Source organism: Heterocephalus glaber, unplaced genomic scaffold (assembly GCF_053883595.1).
Source record: "Heterocephalus glaber isolate CG9 unplaced genomic scaffold, H.glaber_assembly_v1.0 deba00000896, whole genome shotgun sequence".
In the NCBI taxonomy this organism is placed as follows: Eukaryota; Metazoa; Chordata; class Mammalia; order Rodentia; family Bathyergidae; genus Heterocephalus; species Heterocephalus glaber.
In genome coordinates this window covers 575740-599825 of record NW_028258170.1, presented here as the reverse complement: position 1 = coordinate 599825, position 24086 = coordinate 575740, and the positions used below count along the sequence as shown (strand labels likewise).

At 36.3% G+C, this 24086-nt stretch overlaps 1 long non-coding RNA gene and 1 pseudogene across 1 annotated transcript; both read right to left on the bottom strand.

Moving 5' to 3' along the window:
- Positions 1-13485: 13485 nt before the first annotated feature.
- Positions 13486-19672, bottom strand: LOC147828851 (uncharacterized). Its single transcript, XR_015449996.1, has 3 exons — positions 19588-19672; positions 17593-17665; positions 13486-15203 (listed from the first exon to the last, which is right to left on the bottom strand). It is a non-coding gene; the product is annotated as an uncharacterized LOC147828851 (long non-coding RNA).
- Positions 15377-16508, bottom strand: LOC101714550 (olfactory receptor 8H1-like; annotated as a pseudogene).
- Positions 19673-24086: the final 4414 nt, after the last annotated feature.

Genomic DNA, 24086 nt, shown 5'->3' with positions numbered 1-24086 from the left:
CTAGGTAAACTCTCTGCTTGTTTTATTCTCACTGGCAGAAACCCTAGAATGGTTAAGGATCCATTCTTCCCATGCAAAAGTAATAACATGGATTTATATGAACCTTATTAGGTTCATGGCAATTGTGCTAATACTTTACATATTTTAATGTATCAATTTTCTGCAGTAAAATCTCCAAAAAATTACTATACTATTTCTTTTTATCACAGATGAGAAAACAGCATACAAAAGTTTTAACTACATCACTCTTTTGTGGTGTTTTTATTTTTGAGACAGGGTCTCACTATGTTGTTCAGACTGGCCTTAAACTCATTATATAATTGACCATAGCTTTGAAGTGAATGTCAACTGTGAGCATGTAGCAAAAGTGGAGAATGTGGAGCTTATTTAATCTCAAAGGCTTCTTTTCAGGTAGCTTTGAAAAACATATCAGAATGACTAATAAAGTCAGCCAGTTCAAATACTGCCATTCCTCTAGTATTTGCCTTCAGGCATTCACAGCGGCTTGAAAAACAATTTTCCTGGAGAAGATAAACAATAAATGCATGAATGTATGAATGTTATCACTAGACAATTGGAAGCTTCTGAAGCCCAGGGAAATAGGGAAATACATCCAGGAGACAAGAGAAAGGCCTCTGGCTGGAAAAAAGGCATGTCAGGATCCCACAGTCTACACAGCACCCCGCTCTCAGGACCTTGTATGTAGAAGTCTTCAGAGACCCCCACCAGGTGTGGAGGGCATAAAAGGACATAGCCATGGTGTCTGTCCTTTGTTCTTCAGGGTGTAGGTTTTGTTCCTTCTGTTTTTCCATCTAAGTTATCTGTGCACAGCCAATGTCTCATCATTCACTTTTACTTCTTCAAACAAACTTTGTAAACATTTGTGCTTGTCTTATTCAATGCATTTCTCCAAATTAGGAGAAGCTAAACACCTTCTCCAGAAGAAGACTCAAGCCCTCCAGAAGCCACCCCCACACACACACACACAAGTAATCAGACATCAGATACATAGGGCTTTCCTACAGGCCCATCAGTAGTGTCAGTACAGATTGAGAAATCATTGTGAAATTGAAAATAAACCAAAACAAGTTGACTAAACAAAAATAATGTTAAGGAAATGGCAGTAATAAAGTATACAATGATAAGTTGCATGCATGTAGAAAGGTGGAGATTCAGTCTTTCTTCTGAGATATTAAAGATATACTGACATTCTCCAACTGAGAACTGTTTCCTTGAAACTGTCAAACTATGTTATCTTCATAGGAGAGAACAATGCCGATTATTGTTCTCTCATCTCGGTTAGCCCTTCAGTACATTCTCCAAAGTTCTAGAACTTTTGTTGTTAATTACCCACAATTTGTTTTGTGGTGATGCAACAATTCTCTTGTCACATTCCTTAATTAGCTCTTGAAATATAAACAGTTATGTTTTTTGGTATTTTTTCCCTTAAATTCTTTTATTGGTACATTTTAGGTATACAATACAATTACATTCATCATTGGAATCTTGTACCTTTACATGATGTATCTTGGTTCTTATTTTTTCCCCATTCCTTATCTTCCCTTCACCCCCCTCCCCCTTCCCTATTTACAAAGACTTTGTTTCCATTTTTTCCTTTTCTCATAATTTTTCCTTTCCCTTCTTTCCTTTCTCCTTCCCCTACCATTTCCCCTACCCCTTTCGATGGTTTCTTCCTATTTCAAATGATCAATTATTTGTTTTAATCCTTATTTACACTTTCTACATTCATGCATGCAATTGTAAAACTTTTTTCATAATGTAATTATTTTTTCTGTATTGTACAAGTGTCTAGAATAAAATATTAAAATTCTACTCTTTAGTTCTTTGTCTAATTTAGAAATTGACACCTTCATAAGAAATAATAATTTAAAATGAAACATTTTTCATTTTTGTTTTAAATCTATTTATTTTGATTAAAAAGTTTTAAATAATTATGGACCAATAATAAGTATTCTAATGTAGAGAAAACATTATACAGAAAAAATTTGAGGAAATACTAGTCAGTATCTGTTAAATAAGAAATGCCTGAAACCATTTGTCAAGTTGGTCAGAGAACTCTGCAAGGATCACTATGGAGAAATTTGTATGAAAATAATGAAAAGAGATGAAAAGTATAAAATACAAACAAAAATATGAGAAATATGAGAAAATGTCATTTCAATTACTTTAAAAATAAAGGGAATGGAATAAAATCATATTAATATAATATGTATTTAAACCCAACATATTAATAAATCCTTGTCAAAAATCACAAAGTGTTGGAAAGAAAAATTTCATCTGTTCTCAAAAAGTCTGATTTTAAAGGTTATCCTAAATACCATTTTAAGTGGAAATTAATACATTTTGGAATATTATGCTCAAAGGTTACCACTTCAAAGAGAGAAACAAATATTGTTGTATCAAGAATGAAATAAAATTCTCACTATAGTAATCAAAAATATCAAAATGGAAAGTAAAACATATTGTAAACCAAATTTTGCTAATAAATTTGGGAATTAAGAAGTACAATTCTTTGAAGATACATTAGAAGAAATAGGTCATCTGAATAGTCCTATAGCTATCTTAATAAATTACATTGTTGTATGAGAGCCATTCATTATTCTGAAAGGAAATTGTAATAGTTTTTCCTTTGTAAAATAATTCTCATCTATTCTTCACATGGAAATAGTGGACAGGTAATGGTTTCACTATTTAACCATGGGTAAGAGAGAGATGGTCACAAAGTAAGAGAGCAAAAGCAGAGAAGAGCCTGGGTCCCAGAATCAGCTTGTGAAATATAGCGATCCCAAAATTATAATCAGAGCAAGAAGAATAAATAACTAAACACTAAATAGACTTCAGATTATATCCAGGCATGGTTTTATATGTTAAGCCAGTCTTCCTGAGTCTTGTTGTTATTTTAGGAAAGCTTGCCTTCTAATTAACACAATTAACCTTCCCATCACCAACCATCATATATTCATTCTCTGCTTGACCAAGTTAATTTTTCTGTAAATAAATTTATACCTGTTACTTCAAAAAATTAACTACTAATAAAAATCACTGTATCTTATATCAGAAATTCCACAAAACAATTCACAACAATGTACTTTGTATGTACAATGTATTAAATGATGTTATATTTTTTGTTAATGTATTAAGGAATTCAACCTGATTTTAACAGGATATTATTATAAATAATGTCATGGAATAGGATAATGATTGGTATTGCTGCTCTAACTTCAAATGTGCATGAGTTGTAACCAGTGGAGAGACTGCAAATGAGTTAAATTTTCTGTGCTCCACTCAGTGGTATCCTCTATAAATTCAGCCTCCAAATACACTTACTGAAACCTTGCTCTAAGTGCTGTGGAAATATTTGGGCCCACAGCCTTATGTGATCTCATGGAAAAACAGATACACAACAGAAGGCAAGAGCAAAGGAATGAAAATGGGAAAACATTGCTATGGAAAAGAAAGCACAGAGAGGGATGTGGACAGATTCAGTTATAAATACGGTGGTAAGGGGTAGACTTGTCTTTGATTGCTGATATTTGACAGCAGAAAGTTTGAAGCCAGACCACTGAAAGTGTCCTGGGTCATTTGGGGACCTACATTTCAAGGGAAGATTGAGAAGATCCCTCGGTGGGAACCAGGAGAGTGAGAGTGTTGTATGGTGAGCATTAGAGGTGTAGGAAGAGTGAGCAGTGTCATTTCTTAGCAGTGGGTCCTTGAAAAGGCTTAAACATGTACATCTCATGTGATGAAGTCCTGTAGGGTTTGAGAAAAGGATACACTACCATGAAACAATATTACTCTCTAGTGGTAGAGATGAGACTGTGCTTAGACTCTGTGTTTTACCTTCATTCCTTTGGAGGTTTTTTCAGTGTGCTTCCTAATTGACTAATTTAAGCCAGCGAGAAGCTAAGGTGCTACTGCAATAATTTTTAAAATGAAATGATTGTTCCTCATTCCAAGACAGTAACAGAGAAAGTGATGAAGTAGACTCCAAATATGTCCTATGTTAAGAATCAAATTATTCTGAAGAAAAGGATATGAACTCAGTCAGAAACAAAAAAAATCTAGAAAACCGTATTAAGCCTTTGCTTGAACCAAGAAAGGGTGATTTTCTATTACATAACCCTCAATCTGTAGAGCACCAGTACTTATCTGAGAGTTACTCTGTAAGGATAAATTATGTGAATTGGATGTCTTCAGCCTGTTCAGTTGCTGTCTGAAATGTGGTTAGTGTTTAGCAATATAACACATTACTGGTATCACTACATTAAATGTATAGAAGTAAAAGCAGCTGTTCATATTCTGCAGTGCTATATTATGTTCTTTTAAAAATTGTTTTCACTGGACCTGGGATTTAGCTCATTGGTTCTACTGCCTGCCTTGAAAGCAAAAGGTCCCAAGTTCTATGCCTGGTACCCAAAAAAAAAAAAGTAAAAGAAATTGTATTTATATTATATAACATTTTGACCTGGCACCATGTAACAGTTTGATAATACATTATTTCAGGAAAATAACTTTCATTACATGAGCTATCCAGTGATATAATAAAGTAACTGGGCAAATTTAAGTCATTTAAATGTTTCTGATTGCCATTGAATTTTATTATGCTTATTTGTTTATAACTGCTTTCCAGCATATTTTTTAGGAAAATTTGTTAGTCTCAATTTAACAAAAATTTAAGAATTTCTTCAATGTAAATATCATTTATAAAGTCATAATGTCAACTGGGTGCTTTACAAAACAAAAGCTTAATCTGTCTAAATCATAGAAATTCATACAAATTAGAACAATATAAAATCACATCTTATAAAAATGACAGGAAAGAGGAAAGGGATCATAAATATATGAAATTATGAGGATATGCATGTGATAACAGATGAGCCCAACAGCATACTGAAAAATACAAGCTTATTAAAACCTTGATTTGAATTGAAAAGAAAAATAACCAAGAATACCTATAAAATGGATTCCAAAACCATAGGTATCTATATTTTTATTTTTATTTTATATTTGTATTTAGTTCATATTTATATTTATTATAAACTTATTCAATGCGACATATTAAAAATTCATTCTCAATCCTTTTGTTGCCATATTATTCCCATTAAAATTTAGTGTTGGGCCAGGGATTTAACTCAGTGGTTCTGATGCCTACCTCACAAGCACAAGGTACCAAGTAAGAATCCTGGTACCCAAAAAAAAAAAGAAAAGTAGTGCAAATGATGCTTAGAATGTCTTCACTAATTAATTTTTACATAACATTACAATCTAAAGACATCTGTTGAAAGGCAAAAACAAAATCCGGGAGGCTGAATATTTTCTGTTGTCACATAAAGTTACGATTTTAGCATGGTTAGCAAATGTGCAGCTAACAGATATTACCACATGCAGATTTTTACCTTGGTGAATTCACAGTATGTTAGTTTCAAGCAATGCACAATGACAGTATTAATTTTGCTGATATACTGAAAATATATTCATCTCTTTTTCTTCAATTACAGAGAAATTCTTGGATTATAAACTTTCAAATGAATACAGAAAACAGCAAAGATCACACAGGAGAAGTCAGAACTCATACTAAATAATAAATGTTAATAAGCAGTTATCTACAGGAATATGCATAACATTTTCAACAATTGCTATGGAGTATCTCTGCTTTAAAAGTTTTCATTATTTTGCAAATGATCTACAACATTAACATGTATAAATTTTTATATTTTAATTCATTTTCAATATTTTGTTTTACTCTGAATAGAAAATTGAGAACTAATGGCTTCTGTTTGCTCTTCTAGCTATTTATGTGTTGGCCATTAAATTAGCCAAGAGAAATTTGTAAAATACAAATAAAAAAATTATTAAGCACTAAAATATGGTAAGAATCCCAGTCTTCTCAAAATAATTCCAGAATTTTTATTATTGCCCCAAAAGTTTTATATCTATCTTCTGATGAGGTGGATGTAGAATTATTATTTATCTTGCGCAGGTGGATGAAATGAGCCATAACATTTCAGTAAATTAATGAGGGTTATAAACTGAAAATGTGGCAGACTCAGGATCGGAATGCCAGAATGTTTGTCTTGAAAGTGGTTGCTGCTAACTACTCTTCTCTTATTCACTGTGCTATCAATATAACGAGTTGTGGGGAAAATAGAGCTCTGTTTTATTATAAAATTCTCTAAAGACAGAGTAAGGACAGACATTGTATGATATTAAAATGATAATAAAATGTTTTTTAAATGACAATCAAATTTTCTTATTTTGCACATTAGTAGCTCTTAACATCACAGGAAATTCAATAATAAACTTGACACAGACTTCATTATTCCCACTTAAAAATGAATTTATAAAATAATGCTCATTAAAATGTCAAAGTATGTGTTAAGTAAAAGTTAAGTAAAACACAGCTTCAGCAAAAAGGAAGAGAATGATTAAATTGCTTTAAGAGAGATATCAAACAATTTCTAAATTGGAAAAAGAGAAAAGACAAGTCTAAATAATTAGCATCACACTTATTTTAATCCCTTTCTATCTTGCATAATTCTAACAAGATCATTGTTCACTTCTTTGTTTCTGAGACTGTAAATGAGAGGGTTCCGTGTGGGGATCACAATCCTGTAAAACACAGAAGATACCTGATCACTTTCCAAGGAGTAGAATGACTTTGGATTTAAATGAGTAAAGATTAGAATGCCATAAAAAATGGTGACACTCGGGAGATGGGAGGCACAGGTGGAGAAGGCTTTTTTCTTTCCAGCAGTGGAATTAATTTTGAACAGAATGCACACATAAGATCCAGATATGGTGAGAAGGGACAGCACTAAATTAGAGCTACCACAAATGAATATAATGAGCTCAACCTCAAACATCTCACTGCAGGACAGGACTAAAATTGGGGATTTGTCACAGAAAAAATGTGGAATAACATTAGATTTGCAGAAGTGCAGTCTGCTCAGGCAAACCACATTGATAGTGGAATCCACAAAGCCAATAACAGGAACCAGTAAGCAGGGCATGGCCCAGTCTTAGGAACATAATTTCTGAATAGTGCAGGGGGCTTCAGATAGCTACATAGCAATCATAGGTCACTGAGGAGAGAAGGAAACATTCCACAGCACTAGACTATAAAAAAGAACACCTGGGTGAAGCAGCCCATTAAGGAGATGTCATTGGTGGAAGTCAATAAGTTCTGTAAGGTTTTAGGGGTGATGACACTTGAGTAGCTGAGCTCAAGATATGACACATAAGTGAGAAAAAAAGTACATGGGGGTGTGAAGCTGGGAATCCAGGCAAAATATCAGTATCATCCTTGCATTCCCCAGCACTGGGATCAGGTAAATCAGGAGAAAGAGCATAGAGAGGACCAGCTGTGTCTGCCGAGGCCATCAGCCCCATGAGGATGAAGTCAGGCACACTGGTAGAGTTCCTTCCACTCATTGTGTTCCTTTGCCATTATCTGGTAAATAATTACAGTTAATACTTGCTCTAAGATATTCTTGGTGTGAGGGCAAAATGAATTTTAAACTATTGGGATTTTCTAATGATATGCTGTTTCACCAAATTTCTCCCATTCAGAGCTCAAATATCCAACTCTTCTACCTCAGCTCAGAAGAACAGACAGAGAATTGATGCTGTCAGAAAATTATCAGATCCCCTTGAAAATCATGTGCAGATCCAGGCATCTGGAAGCCAAGGTCTGAATTAATTTGGACAAGAGTGGAGGGGAGCTGGGAGTGACCTGAATATTAAATCCCTGGGAGCCCTGGCATGGGAAGGTTCATATTTGAGGCATAAGAGACCCCATTACCTAATTTGAAGCTAACTATTCAGAAACACTTTTCTTTCAAGCAAAATAAACTTTCTCCCACTTTTGTGAGGGTTAGGGGTGGGAGTGAAGGCAGTATGGATGTTTGTCTCCTACCAACCTTTCCTAACTTGACTGTTAAAAATGACATTTCTAACCAATGCCAGACACACTCAGCCATCTAATATTTGACAAAGGAGCCAAACACCCCCACTGGAGGAAAGATAGCCTCTTTAATAAATGGTGCTGCAAAAATTGGGCTTCAACTTGCCAAAGATTAAAACTAGACCTATATCTCTCACCATGCACTAAACTAAAGTCAAAATGGATTAAAGATCTAAATAGTAAAATAGAAACTCTGGACCAGTTGGAACAGAGGTTAGGTAGAACCCTTGAAGACATTGGTGTAGGAAAAGATTTTATGAACAAAACCTCAGTTGCCCTTGAACTAGCACAAACAATCAGCAAGTGGGATCTCTTCTTATTAAAAGGCTTCTGCACAGCAAGAGAAACCACCAGCAGTGTGAAGAGACAACCCACAACATGGGAAAAAAATCTTCACCTGCTCTTCCTCAAAGGTCTACTATCTCAAATCTATAAAGAACTTAAAAAAAATCAGACCTCCCAAATTTAAAGACCCAATCCAAAAATGGGCATCTGAAATGAACAGACATTTCTCAGACAAAGAAGTAGAAATAGCACATAAATACATGAAAAAATGTTCAGCATCACTGGTCATTCGAGAGATGCAAATGAAAACAACACTGAGATTCCACTTCACTCCAGAAAGAATGGCTGCTATCATGAAACCAACCAACAACAAATGCTGGTGAGGCTGTGGGGAAAGAGGAACCTTGCTCCACTGCTGGTGGGAGTGTAGACTGGTGCAAGCACTGTGGAAATCAGTGTGGAGATACCTCAAAGAATAGGACTGGAAGTCCCATTTGACCCTCCTATTCCACTGCTGGGGATCTTCCCCAAAGAAGTAAAAGAATCATACCACAGTGATATATGTGTGCCCATGTTCATAGCAGCACAGTTTGTGATAGCTAAAACTTGGAAACAGCCCAAATGCCCATCAACTGGAGACCCGATAAAGAAAATGTGTTTTTTTTTATAAAATGGAGTACTACTCAGCCATAAAAAATGAGAAATTAGAGACATTTATAGCTAAGTGGATGCACATTGAGGTGATACTCTTAAGTGCAATAGATAGGACACACATGTGTAAATACTGAATAGTTTCTCTGGTGTGAGAAACTGAAAGTGTAAATAAGGACTAAATGTATAATAGGTAATGTGAAATAGGAAGAAAAGGGGCAAAGGGGAAGGAAGTGGGAGAGCCAGGGGAAAGGATAGAAGGGAATGGGATTAATATTGTTGTGCCCAGATCGCGAGGTCCCCAAAGACCACCAAGGAGCCGATTCCAATGCAAACACACAAGGGTCGTTTATTCAAGCTCAAGCAAGGGCTCTCATCTGACACCAATGCAGCGGGTCAGGATTGGGAGCCCCGACTCTAAAACACCAGGGGTTTTTATAGAGGTTACAGCAAGGCGTGGCATTTTCAAAAAGGTGTGGGGTTTCAAATCACATGCAAATCACACGATTGGCTAGCATTTAGCAAGTTTTGAAAGTTTAAACCTGATTGGCTGTGTCTTGCGCGCTGAACTGCAAACCGTTGCTCAAGTCATCGAAAAGAACATCTGGGATACTGGAGTATTGGGGTAACTACTGATTAGCTGTTGCTAGGCAAGTTGCTAGGGGACTGCTGAACATTATCACAGGCAGGTGGCCAAAGTACATCTTGTGGTTTTTCTTGGAACTAGAGTTTATGTCCAGGCCTCCTCAATCTAAGATGGGGCCAAATTTTAAAATGGAGTCACTCAAGCCTCACAATATGAGAAAATGGAAAAATAGGAACAAAATCTTTGTAAATAGGGAGGAATGGAGTGGTTGAAGGGAGGGCTGGGCAAGGGTGAAAAATAAGAACCAAGAGAGACTATGTAAAGGTGCAAATTTCCAATGATGAATGTCATTATATTGTATACCTAAAATGTACCAATGATTAGAATGAATAATCGATAATGCAAAATAGGAAGAAAAGGTCCAAAGGGGTAGGGGTAGTGGGAGGGGCAGGGGAAAGGAAAGAAGGGAAAGAAAAAATGATGAGAAATGGACAAAATGGAAATAAAGTCTTTGTAAATAGGGAAGGGTGGAGGGGGAGAAGAGAGGGCTAGGAATGGGGAAAAATAAGAACCAAGATGCATTATGTAAAGGTACAATTCCCAATGAGAAATGTAATTCTGTTGTATACCTACAATGTACCAATAAAAGAATTTAATTTAAAAAAATGACATTTCTTCAAAATATTACATTTTCAAAATATTTACATTGCTTTCAGATTTTGAAATCACAAACTCCATATTCTTGTTTCACAGATCTTACCATTACACATAGTAAGGCCTAAATAATATGTGAATACAAATTTTTCTCATGAAATACCCATTTTATTTTGTAGGATCTCATCCACTCTAGTGTGAAGAATGATACTTACTGTGACAAAACATTGCTGAAAAACAAAACATCTTCCAAGATTATCTGAGCAGAAACTGTTTGAGCTCAACTTACTCTGAGAAATAAAACATGAAAACCACAGAGAAACTGAAAATTTCTCATATGTATTTGTATTTCTTGATATAATTATTGTTATGTTTTAGTGCATTCATTTTTTAATGCGATGAATTATACCATGGTAGAAATTTTTTTTCAGGTCCTGGTCTCATGGAAACTTCACCAGGAAGTCTTGTTTGAAAAGAATGGAGGAAGGAGCAGTGAATATACAGTGAAGAGTGAACACCTTCTCTCCCACCTGCTGACCTCAGGGCACCTCATTTAATGGCCATTCAGAACACTGAATAATTTGTTCATCCTCAGGGCACAGTTTCCTAGGAAGGATTACTTGGCCTGTTTCCAAGGACAAAAGATCTTTGACTAAGTAAACAAGGGCATTGCCTATTCCATCAGAAGCCACACCCTGAAACCCAAAATCACTTCATGTCCTCTGGAGATACTCTAAACAGTGGCTGAACTTCATTTTTTTTTTTTTTTTTGGTATCGAGGAGTGAACTCGGGTCCTTGCACTTGCTTTGTAGAAGGTGAAACCACTGAGCTAAATCCCTGGCTGAACTTCATTTTATTGACTTCTTAAAATGACACAGAGCTACATTGTGGGACTGCATAACTCTGTAATCATAAAACTCCCCTAGGCCTACCTGTGATTGCATGTGAGTAAATAGATAAAGATGCTTGTTAGTTCTGGGACACTAGATAAGATCTGTATCAGCCATAAGGTCCCAAAGTAAATTACTCAACTCTTTGTTTGAAAACTGATGTTCCAGACACCACTATCTATAGAACAATCTACAAACATCTGCTGACCATCAGTACGTGTCAGCTGACCACTAACCTTTTTTCCTCTTCTGTAAATTTTGCCTGTTAACTTCCCCTGCAACCCTCTATAAAAAGAGCCTAGGAATCTGGGCTAGTCGCCTCTCTAAGCTACTTTGCTTTGGGAGTGCCATCTGGCCAGACTAAGGTCTGTTTTACTTTCCAACTTGTCAGATGTGTTCCTTCCTGGGTGTTCTTCACTGCAATCAGTTCCTTGGAGTGTTTGGTAAGGCCCTCGGTCTTACAACATTAATTTGCAAAGTATAATGTTTACATTCAAGGGATCAGTCAGGAATATTTGGAATCAATGATGGAGAACACATTTCCAGAGACATATTTACTTAATGACAGACTCTAAAGGACGGAACAATACAATTTTTAGCAGAAAACATTTTTATGTAGAAGTATGACATGATGCTAGAAGTAAGGCATATTCATTAGAAAAAAATAGAAAACAGAAAATTCATTGAGGAAAACGAAGGAATGGAAAATTTGTTAACCTTTTGTTTACATACTAGTAATTTTCCCCATTATTTTCCTTTGTGCCCAGAAAGCTTATTTGGATGTGTACTTAGAGCTCTACAGAACTACTGTCTTCAGTCTCATTCTAATATTATAACTGTCAGGTAAAAGGCCAAAAAGTAAGACCAGACCAGGCCACAAGAAGTCTTTATTGTAGGGACAATCTGCCAGGCTGTCTCTGAACAAAGGAGAGACAAAAGCAATATGGCCAGAACAGGAAGTACCTTTTATAGGAGCAGGTGTGGGGCTTGTAGGAGCTGAGGTGGGGTTGAGTGAGGTAATGACTAGAGACTGGAGGAGCATGAGATGTCACTAGTTGCTAGGAAGAGAGCAAGTATTAGGTTATTCTTTTGGTGGGAGTAGGGGAATGTTGGAATGAAGGTAGCTATTATATACAGCACCCACTCTAAATTCGAGGGGAATCTATCAATAACAAAACCCCATAATCTAACACTACATATGTTAGGTCAGCCTTTTACTAACCAAAACCTCCCTGTGTTACATATTCTATGGTGCTTCATCCTTCAGTGAGTGAACCATCTATTCATAGGTGATAAATGCACATTTTGAGACCCTCAAGAATGGAAGAGAACCTCCATTCCAATTGGCCAGTGTCACCAGGTTCCACTACAACCTAAACATGTGCAATATGTTTTCCTGTTTAGTGGCACTTGATTTTGTTTTCTACTTTACGTAATTAAAATAATTGGAAAGACAAATCAGCACAGAATCTAACATAAATTTTGTAATGTATTCAGTAAACAAAAACTTCAAATGTTTTCAAAAGATAAAAATAAATTAAAATATAATAAGAAAACAAATATTTCTTTGATTATTATCTGTACAAGCAGAGGAAGCAAATGTAGGATTGGAAAAAGTAAACAGTGAGAATCAAGAGGCATAGATATTGTGAATCTTGCAATAAATCCCATGAAATACACTGTGACTTATACAGAATAGTTGCCCTCTGAGAAAAAATGTGTTCTAGAAATTTCAAGACAAAATTCGTCATGTTGAATAAGAGCTACGTCTGTTAACTATAATATTGTTTGTGGATTTGTAGAAAGGAAATGCTGTTCATCCACATTTTAACCCTAACCATCTTAACCCTAAACCTAACCATAAACCTAACAACCTTAACCCTAAGCATAACCTTAACAACCCTCACCCTAACCCTAAAATGATTTGTTTTTCCTTTTAAACCTTACTCTCTTAAATTCTGGTGCCTTAGTTTAAGACCCCAATGAGCTTCTCAGACAGAAAAGCTATGGTGCACATCCTCAGACACAACAGTTAGGAAACCACATAAAACAACCCTGTTATAAGAGAAAATGACCAAAACAATAACACCCTAATGCTATAAAAGCAGTAGTTTTGATTATAATATAATTTCAAATGCACACACACACAAACACACTCCTTCTAGGGGCACTCCTGACACTTCAATATCCTGTATAGTGAGAATGAGGGTGACAGTAAGAGAGAGTAGCTGCATAATCTGTGTGCAGGTCCTGACCAGTGGCCCAAGTTGCTCACATACCCAGCCCTTGCTACTGATTGCATGGTTATCCAATGCCTATGAGCCACTCAGTTTAATCAGAAAGGCTCCTATAGATCAAAATATTATGTTAGGTTTATATAATAATATAATATAAATGTTTTCCACCCCATGTAATAAAGAAAATACAACAGATATAATTTAATTGAAATTAAAGAATTTTTTAACACAAAGGTTGTCTATAAAGTCATATATTCTAGTGATGGGTTTACCAAGAAAACCTGATACAATATATTTTCTAAATCATGAAAATACAAATAAATGAATATAAGATAAAACTATGCCTTATAAAAATACCTAGAGAGTGGAGCATGCAGAGTTGAAATATTCCATAAATATATGAAATTACTAATACATTTATGTGATGAGATAAGAGGCCTAACAATATATCAAACAGTAAATATTTATGAAATTATTAACCTTAATCACAAAGAAAGACAACGAGGAGTATCTACAAATATCAATTTTTAGAACACAGATATATAAGGTAAATAAAATATGATTTTAAGTAATATTGATGTAATAGGCATAATTTTGTAATTGATTTGAAAATAATGTATATATTTAAATTACTAAAACATTGATAAATCTTAATTCTTAACATAGAGATTTAGCACTTTAGACATCTAAAATGATGAATTTTTTTTTACATAAAATAACTTCAATTTCAAAAAGGTGATACTTTTATAATGGCATGCTTAGAGTGAAGAAATCCTTGTAATAATTTTGTACAAGTTTAAATAAAATATCTTACTTGGGACATGGAGCTGTCCATTATCAAATAACCTTAAGACACCAAAGAGAAATTTTAAACTGACATTACAAATGTAAAGATAAAATATTTTTTTAAAATAAGGAGATTTTTATTATGCTTCTTGATCCAAGTTTATGGACTGCTACATATTTTAAATTCACTGTCAATTTTTTCCTCTGCAACAGGTTTAGTTTTAAAAGTGTACCATGAGACAAATGTGATAATCATTAATTTATTTTAAAAGAACAATATAAACCTGTAGACATCAGGAGAAAGGCAAAAATTCCAATGGCTGAAACTCATTATCATGTTACTGAAAGGTTTGGTCTCCATATGGCTCACAGGAACACATGTTACAATTATTATTCCTCACTGATTTTCAAATTGATAAATTCAAAACATTTCAGGTTCAAAGCATTATAAAATGAGAGGTATAATTTTTCTCATATACTGAGTACATTGTAATCTTACATGTTCTAATTATACAGTTTATTAGTAAACTTTAAATTTAATAAAGACAGCAGCAAGGATTATACAAGAAATGACAGGAATTGCATTAAATATATATATATACACATATATTAGTAACCACCAATATAGAAAAACATGCACAAAACAGGCAACAATTGATACAGTATTTCTCTGTTATATATAATCATTTTCCACATTGTCTTTAACATTAAGATATATGACTTTCCTGTAACTTAAATCTACTTCAATATATTACTTAATCCTAAAGTGGGAACTGCTGCCCTACTTTTTAGCTGTTTGTTAGTTTGTAAATTAGATGGAATAAAAGAGACTTATAAAACATAAACCAGTATTGTTCAGAAATATGTAGTGCTTATAATGTCAAAATATTACAGGAATGCAAGCCTTCTGGTGATTATGGCCACCGCTTACTTTATTGTCCTAAAAGTTTAAGTCCATCCTCTGACGAGAGGGACATGGAATTGTTATATATCAGGCAGATAGGCAAAGAGAACCTTATTATTGCAGTAAATTAGTGTTTCTCAAATGCTGCAGAAGCTCTAGATCCATAATCAAAATGCAGTAATCTTGATTGAAAGCACTTGAGCTAAACATTGCTGCCAAAAAGCACTGTAAACAGAATGACATGTGAAAAATTAAGTGACTTTACATTAAAACATATTTCAAAATTTAAGTTTGGAGAAATATTATATTGATATAGTTTATAAAATTGGAAAAAATATGTTTTTCCAAAAAGTTTTCCTTAACAACACAGAGTTTTTACATCTTAGATATAACACTTATTTGATGACTCCAAATTATAATGTGAATTTGTAAGTACCAGTGTCTCGAATGTCCAAATTCATGTTTGTTAATAAAGAGTAGCTGGAAAAGAAAAGAAAAGATTTAATTTTTTTTTAGAATGAGACCAAGGAATTTCTTAGAAGAAAAAAAGGAAAGTGGAAAGTGGAAATATCAAGCATCACTGTTATTTTAATTGTCTAGAACCCTCTCTCTTCTGCAGGACTCTAACAGCAGCATCTTTCACCTCCTTGTTTCTGAGACTGTAAATGAAAGGCTTCAGCATGGGGATCACAATCATATAAAACACAGAAGACACCTGATCCCTTCCCAATGAGTAGGATGACTTAGGTTTTAGGTAAGCAAAAATTGTAGTGCTATAAAAGATGGTGACTCCCAGGAGATGGGAGGCACATGTAGAGAAGGATTTTTTCTTTCCTGTAATGGAATTAATTTTCAGGATAGTGGACAGAATAGACACATAGGATCCAGATATAGTGATGAGGGACAGCACTAAAGTGGAGCCAGGAGTAATGAATATAATGATTTCAACCTCAAATGTGTCACTGCAAGAAAGGGGTAAAATAGGGGATGTGTCACAGAAGAAGTGTTGGATGACATTAGAGTTGCAGAAGTGCAGTTGGCTAATGGAAATTGCATTCACAGTGGAATACATAAAGGCAATAAATAGGAGCCAGCAAGCAGGGCATGGGACAGTCCTGTGGACATAATGACTGGATAGTGCAGGGGGCTGCAGATAGCTACATAGCGATCATAGGCCATTGAAGAGAGAAGGAAACATTTGGCAGCAGGAAACACTATAAGAAAGAACATCTGGGTAAAGCAGCCCAGGAAGGAGATGTTCTTGGTGGAAGTCAGTAAGTTCTGTAAGGTTTTAGGGGTGATGATGCTTGAGTAGCTGAGGTCGAGAAATGACAGGTGAGTGAGAAAAAAGTACATGGGGGTGTGAAGCTGGGGATCCAGGTGAATGATGAATATCATCCTCATGTTCCCCAGCACTCTGATCAGGTAAATCAGGAGAAAGAGCACAGAGAGGACCAGCTGTGTCTCTGCAGAATCTGTCAGCCCCATGAGGATGAAGTCAGCCACACTGGTGGAGTTCCATGTACCCATGGTGCCCTCCTGCCCTTATCTGTTGAATAATAAATTTTAAAATTTACCCTGTCTCAAAAAATACTTTGGTTTATGTGAATGGCTCAGTATTTTTCATAGTGTTCCTAGAAATTGATGAAAAACATTTTGAACAAGGGTGAAAAAATACAATCGCCATGTATAGATATGGGTATAAAATCACATTTGTTTCTGATACATTACAGGGTTATATCCTGTTTTTAGCATGAAACTGTCACTACCTAAACTATTTCCATTATTAATACATTCAATTATCAGGAAAATATTATACGATAACTACTCTTATCTTCATACTTTACTTCTGAAAAAGGGAACAGAGGTTATTTATGCAAAAAAGAGCAGTTACATATTACCACTGATTCTACCTGGATATTTTGACTTCAGAGAACAAATTTACAATACTGTATTCCTGATCAGGACTTGTTTTGCCAAAACTGATTGAGGATATATAATTGACCATGCTAAAAACCATTTTTAGTGTCTTATTCATTTTCCTTTTGTTTAAAAAACTTAGTAAACTGATTAAAGTAATTTCTTTCTGGTGAATTAGGTGACTCACATTAATATTAAATTCCTGAAGATATAGTGGAAGAGAAAAAATTATTCAAAACTTTTTGATTTTTAAAAATAGGCTTCTTCTCCAGCTTTCTCTGGCCCAGAGCAGGAATTCTCTTCCTGTCCTCACTCAAATGACTGCACAGAGAATTAATGCTCAGTCTCAGAAATATCATCACTGCCTGAGAAGAACATTTAGACACCACCCCAGGAGGTCAAGATCTGCTTTAACTTGGAAAAGGGAGGGAGGGAGCTTAGAGTCACCTGAACATAAAAGCACTGGCAGAAATTAGCACAGGGAGACAGAGATTTGTGGGGAGCAGAGGCTCGGGTCTCTCCTGTGGAATAAAAAACCCTTTTCTTTCCACTAAAATGACTTTTCTTCTCATTTGATGTGGCAGTTGAAGGCAGTGTGGACCTTCAGCTCTGGTAAAAATGTACTTTTTAACCTGCCCAGTCAAAATCCCCTTTATCTAATATAATCCCCTTCAGTTCTCTGAATGATACTTACTGTGCCCTCAAGGTGCTGAAAATCTGTCTTGCCATGTTCTCTGTTCAGAAATTTGTCAAGCACCAAATATTCTCTGAAATAAAGTAGGAAACCATATAATGAACTGAAAACTACTGTAATCTTTTTGCTTTTCTAGGAGTAATTTATCTTTCTGTTTTTCTGCAATAATATTTTTATTCTGAAGTAAACTGTATCACCCTAGAAATTTTGTTCCAGTATTGATCAAATGGAAAGGTCACCCCAAAGTTTTCTCTGAAAAGAGTCTGAGGGAGACCTGTGAATGGAAACAGACAAGTGTGTGCCTCTCCTCCCAGTTGGCCTCATATACTGCACATTCAGAACACTGCAGCCTTTGCTCATCTTCAGGGAGCAAATTCCAGGGATGATTCCTTGGCCCATTTCCAAGGACAAGAATTCAAAAATTTACTGAACATAAGATTTTGTCTTTTCCCTTAGAAGTCCCACATTTAGAAAAGGAACACTTCATCTTTCATGTGATGCTGCAAGTTTCTGCTGAACTTTGTTTATTTACTTTTTAAATTGACACATATTTATATAAACTTGCCAGAAATAATATTTCCATTTGAGTCATTAATCAGGATTTTTTGACTAGGAAATTAGAGAAGAAATTTCCTGCATGGTACTTTCTTTACAATTTACACTATGAAGGATGGAACAATAAAATTTTTGGCCTGAAAATGTTTTATACCTAAATGAATGACTTGGCCATAGACATAATGATTATTCATTAGCAAAAATAGAAAACATTATAATAAAAGAGTAAAGCAATTGAAGACTTGTTACACTTTATGTAATAGTAATTTTCTTCAGCCTTTTTTCTTTTGGGAGCAAAACTAATTCAGATGAGTACTTTTAAGTTTGCATAATTATTATACTACAGTGCATTGAATATTTCATCCTAATTTTGTGGCCCAATATATTCTGCCAAGACCAGGTATGTTAGCCTATTACTAAAGAGCCCCCTCATGTCTCATACATTGGACAGGACTCCAGTCTTCACTTACAGAACTGTGAGGATAAATAGGCATCCTGAGACCACACAGGCATGGGGCGGAACCTACATTCTGGTTTGTCTGTCTGACTAGTTTCATCTATAGGTTACATTCGTGTAATATATTTTATCATTTTAGTTTACTTGATTTTTTATTTTGTAAAAGAAAAATAAGCACAAAGACATAACTAGCCAGGATACCACCATAAAATTGGTAATGATTAGTGGGAAAATACCTGTGTTGTTATATATATATTAATGAAAGATATTGTCTTGAGAAGAACAAGAAAGTTAAACATAAGAGTAATGCTGAAATATTTTATTAAGCATTCAAGTTAGAGCATATTCCTGTTGCACAAATTTATTGTGAGGTTGAATTCTTAACATTTCTTTATGAAGACAGATAATCATCACTAATGTCAATATCTAAAGAACAAATCATTCGCCATCATATAATTTATAATTTGTTTGAGAAACTCTCCAAATTATTTCCTAATTTAGGATGAGAATGGAGAAGTGAGGAATTAGGGAGGCTGGGGGGCAAGGCCTCCATGAGAACATTTACATACAAGAAGAAAAGAGGGAAGGAGGGGATATACAACAGGTGTGGGACTAGGAGGAATATAGAAGAGATAGGAGGGGAATATAAATGAAAAATGAAAGAAGTAGGGGAAAGTGGATCCAGTTAAAGAATTAGTAGATACCTGTGTGCTAGAATGTTCAAAACCCTGTGAAACAACCCTGTCAGGAGAGAACCTAAAAAAACAAGGTAAGACCATGTAGGAGCACACACAATAGCATAATAACAATAGCATTACAGCACAATAGCATAATAACAAAATACACACAAAATAACACACAAGGTGATTCTGCCTCCTTGTGGGGACATCTGGACTGGAGACCAGTATTTCCTGTAGAATGCCACTGTGGGACAGGGCCTAATAGGATCAACCCAGAAATCCCCTTGTTTTCCCCTATGTTACCTTCTCAGCCTCTGTCCCAGTGGGAGAGGCCATTTCCTGCAGTCCAGAGCTGATCTCTGCCCTCAGTGGTGACCTCTGATCTCTGCCATGTTTGCCTTTGTGGAGCCTGGACTACAGCTGCTCTCATGCCCCTTGCTCTTGGGACCCAGGTTGAGGGGAAATATGGTGTCTGCATAATCTATGTGTGCAGGTCCCAGCCATCGCCCCAGTGCCTCAGTTCCCAGATCTAGCTCCCAGATGCTTGGATGCCCAGTGTCTATGCAATGCTCTGGTTGCTCAGAAAGCCTCCAAGTAGAACAGAGAGCCTAGGGGATCTCCATCTTCACTAAGATAAGGTACTTCACACCCCCTGCCTTCCACACCTCTCTGCAGCCCTGCTCCCAGCCTCAGATTCCACCTCCCACAAATCTTCCTGTGCCTGAGCTCTGGCCTGCAGCAGTGTTCAGAGCACCTTGTTTTCTATACCCTGGCATTTTGTTTTCTGCTGTCTGCTTTCACTGGGCTGGACATGTTCACCCCCAGCTGGGCTCATGCTCCCTGTCTCACTCCATGGAGAATTTCCTACCCTGGTTTCTGCTCTCCAGTCAGCCAAGCAGGAGGCCATTTTCCTTAGTCCTTGATTTCACTCTTTTGGTGTCACCTGCCCTTCTTTGTGATCCAACCTAATTCTTAATAAGGTCTCACTCTCTGTCTGGAGAGAAGCCATTGTTGTATCCTGAAGACTAGAAAATGTGGAGGTGTCTGGTCTCCTACTCCACCTACCAAAATTGAGAACATGATTCCAGCTACCTCTCAGCATGAGTGTTGTCAAAATCCTCCTGCTTATTCTACTTAGGCAGAGGGAGAGGGGGCATCCAAGATGGCACCAGACCCAAGGCTGTCTCACTGCACAGGGAAATACTGGGAAGCATTAGTACCTTCCTACTTGCTACACTCAACTCAGGTCTCCTCTTCAGGCTCTATCTCTGGTTAAAAATTTGTCTCTTGTAATATAGGAAGGTTTCTCTCTTATCAGCATGAGCAAGGGCAAATTCCCCTCCACACTGAACAACCATTTATTCTGTGCCTGTGAAGTACTTCACTTACTTGTCTTTTAAAATGCCTTATATCTGAGTTTTACTTGATTGATAGCTCTCTCTTGTCTCAAACTATTGACCCTGGGGCTCCCCATTATCTTCACAGAGCTGAATATTGGCTGGCTTGGACAAATATCTTTGAATGCATGATTTCTATGGTATGAGAAACACTACATGTAAATCATGTGAAGAGCAAAGAAAATAAAGAAAAAACCAATACATAGTAGTGCATTTGTGTAATCACAGGATATAGCAAACTTAGGGAAGATAACTGAGGTTTGATGTCAGCCTGGACTACACAGAAATAAATTTTATCAAATGCTGTCCCTGTTAAAAGTAAAGAAGTTGGGCAGGGGGGTTTAGCTCAGTGGTTTCGCCACCTGCTGTGCAAGTGCAAGGACCTGAGTTCGATCCCCGGTACAAAAAAAAAGTGAAGAAGTAACGTAGAGGTAGGCCTGGTGACACCATTCTGTAACCTAAGCACTCAGGAATGTGGGGCAGAAGGTTTGTCTCCAGTGGCCTACATCATGTGTTCACAGCCTAAATGAAACTGTGTATTGAGACACTGTCTCAGGTACACAATACATACACACACACATACACACACAGAGAGACAAAGAGAGATAGAGTGAATACGAAATAATAATAAAAATGAAAAAAAACAATTGAAAATTCTTAGCACACCTGTGGTATTAACTTCCTGCAGCTCTCTCTATTCTGCGTGATTCTAACAGTAGCACTCTTCACCTCTTTGTTTCTGAGACTGTAAATGAGAGGGTTCACCATGGGGATCATAATTGTGTAAAACACAGAAGCCACCTGATCCTTTCCCAAGGAGTAGGATGTCTTCAGTTTTAGATAAGTAAAGATCATAGTGCTGTAGAAGATGGTGACTCCCAGGATTTGGGAGGCACAGGTGGAGCAGGCATTTTTTTTTCCAGCAGTAGAATTAATTTTCAGGATGGTGGAGAGGATGAACACATAGGATCCAGATATGGTAAGGAGGGACAGCACTAGGGTGGAGCCAGCACAAATGTGCACAATGATTTCAACCTCATAAGTGTCACTGCAGGACAAGGCTAATATTGGGAATGTGTCAGAAAAAGTGGTGAATTATGTTGGACTTTCAGAAATGCAGTCTGCTTGTACAAATTGCATTCACAGTGGATTCTATAAAACAAATTGTATAGGAGTCAGTGAGCAGGGCATGGCACAGTCTTGTGGACATAATGACTGGATAGTGCAGGGGGATCCAAATAGCTACATAGCAAACTTAGGCCACTCAGTGCCACCAAGGAAGACAAAAAAATAACATCTGTGTGAAGCAGCCCAAGATGGAGATGCTCTTGCTGGAAGTCAGTAAGTTCTGTAAGGTTTTAGGGGTGAAGATGCTTGAGTAGCTGAGGTCAAGAAATGACAGGTGAGTGAGAAAAATGTGCATGGGGGTGTGAAGCTGGGGATCTAGGCAAATGATGAGTATCATCCCCATTTTCCCCAGCACTGGGATCAGGTAAATCAGGAGAAAGAGCATGGAGAGGACCAGCTGTGTTTCTGCAGAGTCTGTCAGCCCCGTGAGGATGAAGCCAGGCACCCTGGTCAAGTTCCTTCTACCTGTGGTGCAATGTTTTAAACTAAGGAGAAATCAAATTAGTTACTTACATTGAGTGGCTGAAAACAGGTTTTGTTTGTATGAATGGTTCAGCATTTATTTTAGTTTACTCTTCCTTAGAATTTGCAAAGCCTTTGCTGAATATGAACAAAAAATTCCAATGTCAGATAGCAAAGGATAGAGTATGAATTGCCAATTGCTTCTGACATAATAAAAAGTTATATCCTATAGAGTTAGGATAGATATGATACACCTTAAATGTTTTATTAATAAATTTAATCCACACATAAATTTTATGCCATAGTCACTCTTATCCACAGATTTTATATCACAAGGAAACACAGAAAAGAACTTTTGTGAGGTCAGAGCAGTCACTTCTTCTTAGTGGAATTCTACCAAGTTATTTTGCCTCCTGAGAGAATGCTAAAAATTCTGTATTCCTGTATATAACTTGTTTTTTGGAAACTTTAGTAACAATGTGTCATAAACTTTAAGGAAAATAACTTCAGCTTACCTTTTATTCTCATTTATTTCAGGGTGTTATTCCACATTTATTAGCAATAAATTTCACATTTTTGAAACAACCCAAGTGCCCATCAACTGGAAACTGGATAAAGAAGCTGTGGGTTTTTATACAATGGAGTACTACTTAGCCAGAAGGAATGACAAACTAGAGCAATTTATAGCTAAATGGATGCATGTTGAGGCCATACTCCTAAGTCAAATAAATAGGACACATATGTGTATATACTGAATGGTTTCTCTAGTGTGAGAAACTGAAAGTGTAAATAAGGATTAAAATGATTAAAATGAATAATTTATAATTTGAAATAGGAAGAAAAGGTCCAACGTGCTAGAGGAAGTTGGAAGGGAATGGGAAAGGAAAGAAGGGAAAGGAAAAATTATGAGAAAAGGAAAAAGTGGAAACAAAGTCTTTGTAAATAGGAAAGGTTGGAGGGGGTGAAGGGAGGACAGGGAATGGGGAAAAATAAGAACCAAGATACATCATGTACAGGTACAAGCACCCAATGATAAATGTAAATATATTGCATACCTAAAATGTACCAATAAAAGAATTTAAGCAAAAGTAAGTAATCTGTTAGGATTCTGTTGTGTTTTGTTGTGTTGTATTTTGTTTTTGTTGTTGTTGTTGTTTACTGAGTGTAGATGAAATTTCCAGAAACATATTTATTTTATGGCTGGCATTATCATTGGTGGAATGATAACATTTTCATGAGGAAATTCATTGTAATTAAAACCATAATTCTATTATAAGAGTATTACATCTGTCGTGAGCAGCCATCCTGATGGCAAGCAGCACCAATAAAGAATTAGAGGGAAGAAGTTAATGAAATGAAGATGCTTTATTTGTGCAAAGGAAGAAAGAAAGCAAACAGAAATAAGCTGCCTTGGAGAGACACAGGGCCTGGAAAAAGTTGGACAGGGCAAGCCTTTGTCCCAAGGTCTCATTAATTAATGTTAGACCCTAATCCATCCATCCCAAGCCACAGCATCTGGATCATCACATCTATCATCCTCAACCATTAGGAAGAGAGCTCATCCAGCAGCTACATTCAGTAACACACCTGGGGAGTTCCAAGATGGATGAGCTTCTAGCTCCAAGACACTCCTTTTCAAAGTTACAGTAGCTGGCCCACCAGGCCTCTCTTAGGTGCCCAACCTGTGTACAAGCAAATCCCCACCAGGCCCCATCTGCACCCCTTGGGGTCAGATTCTGAGCCTGGACCCCTGGAGAAGACTGGGAAGTGGATTTCACAGAGATCAAACAACCAGCAGGTAGCTATCACTATCTC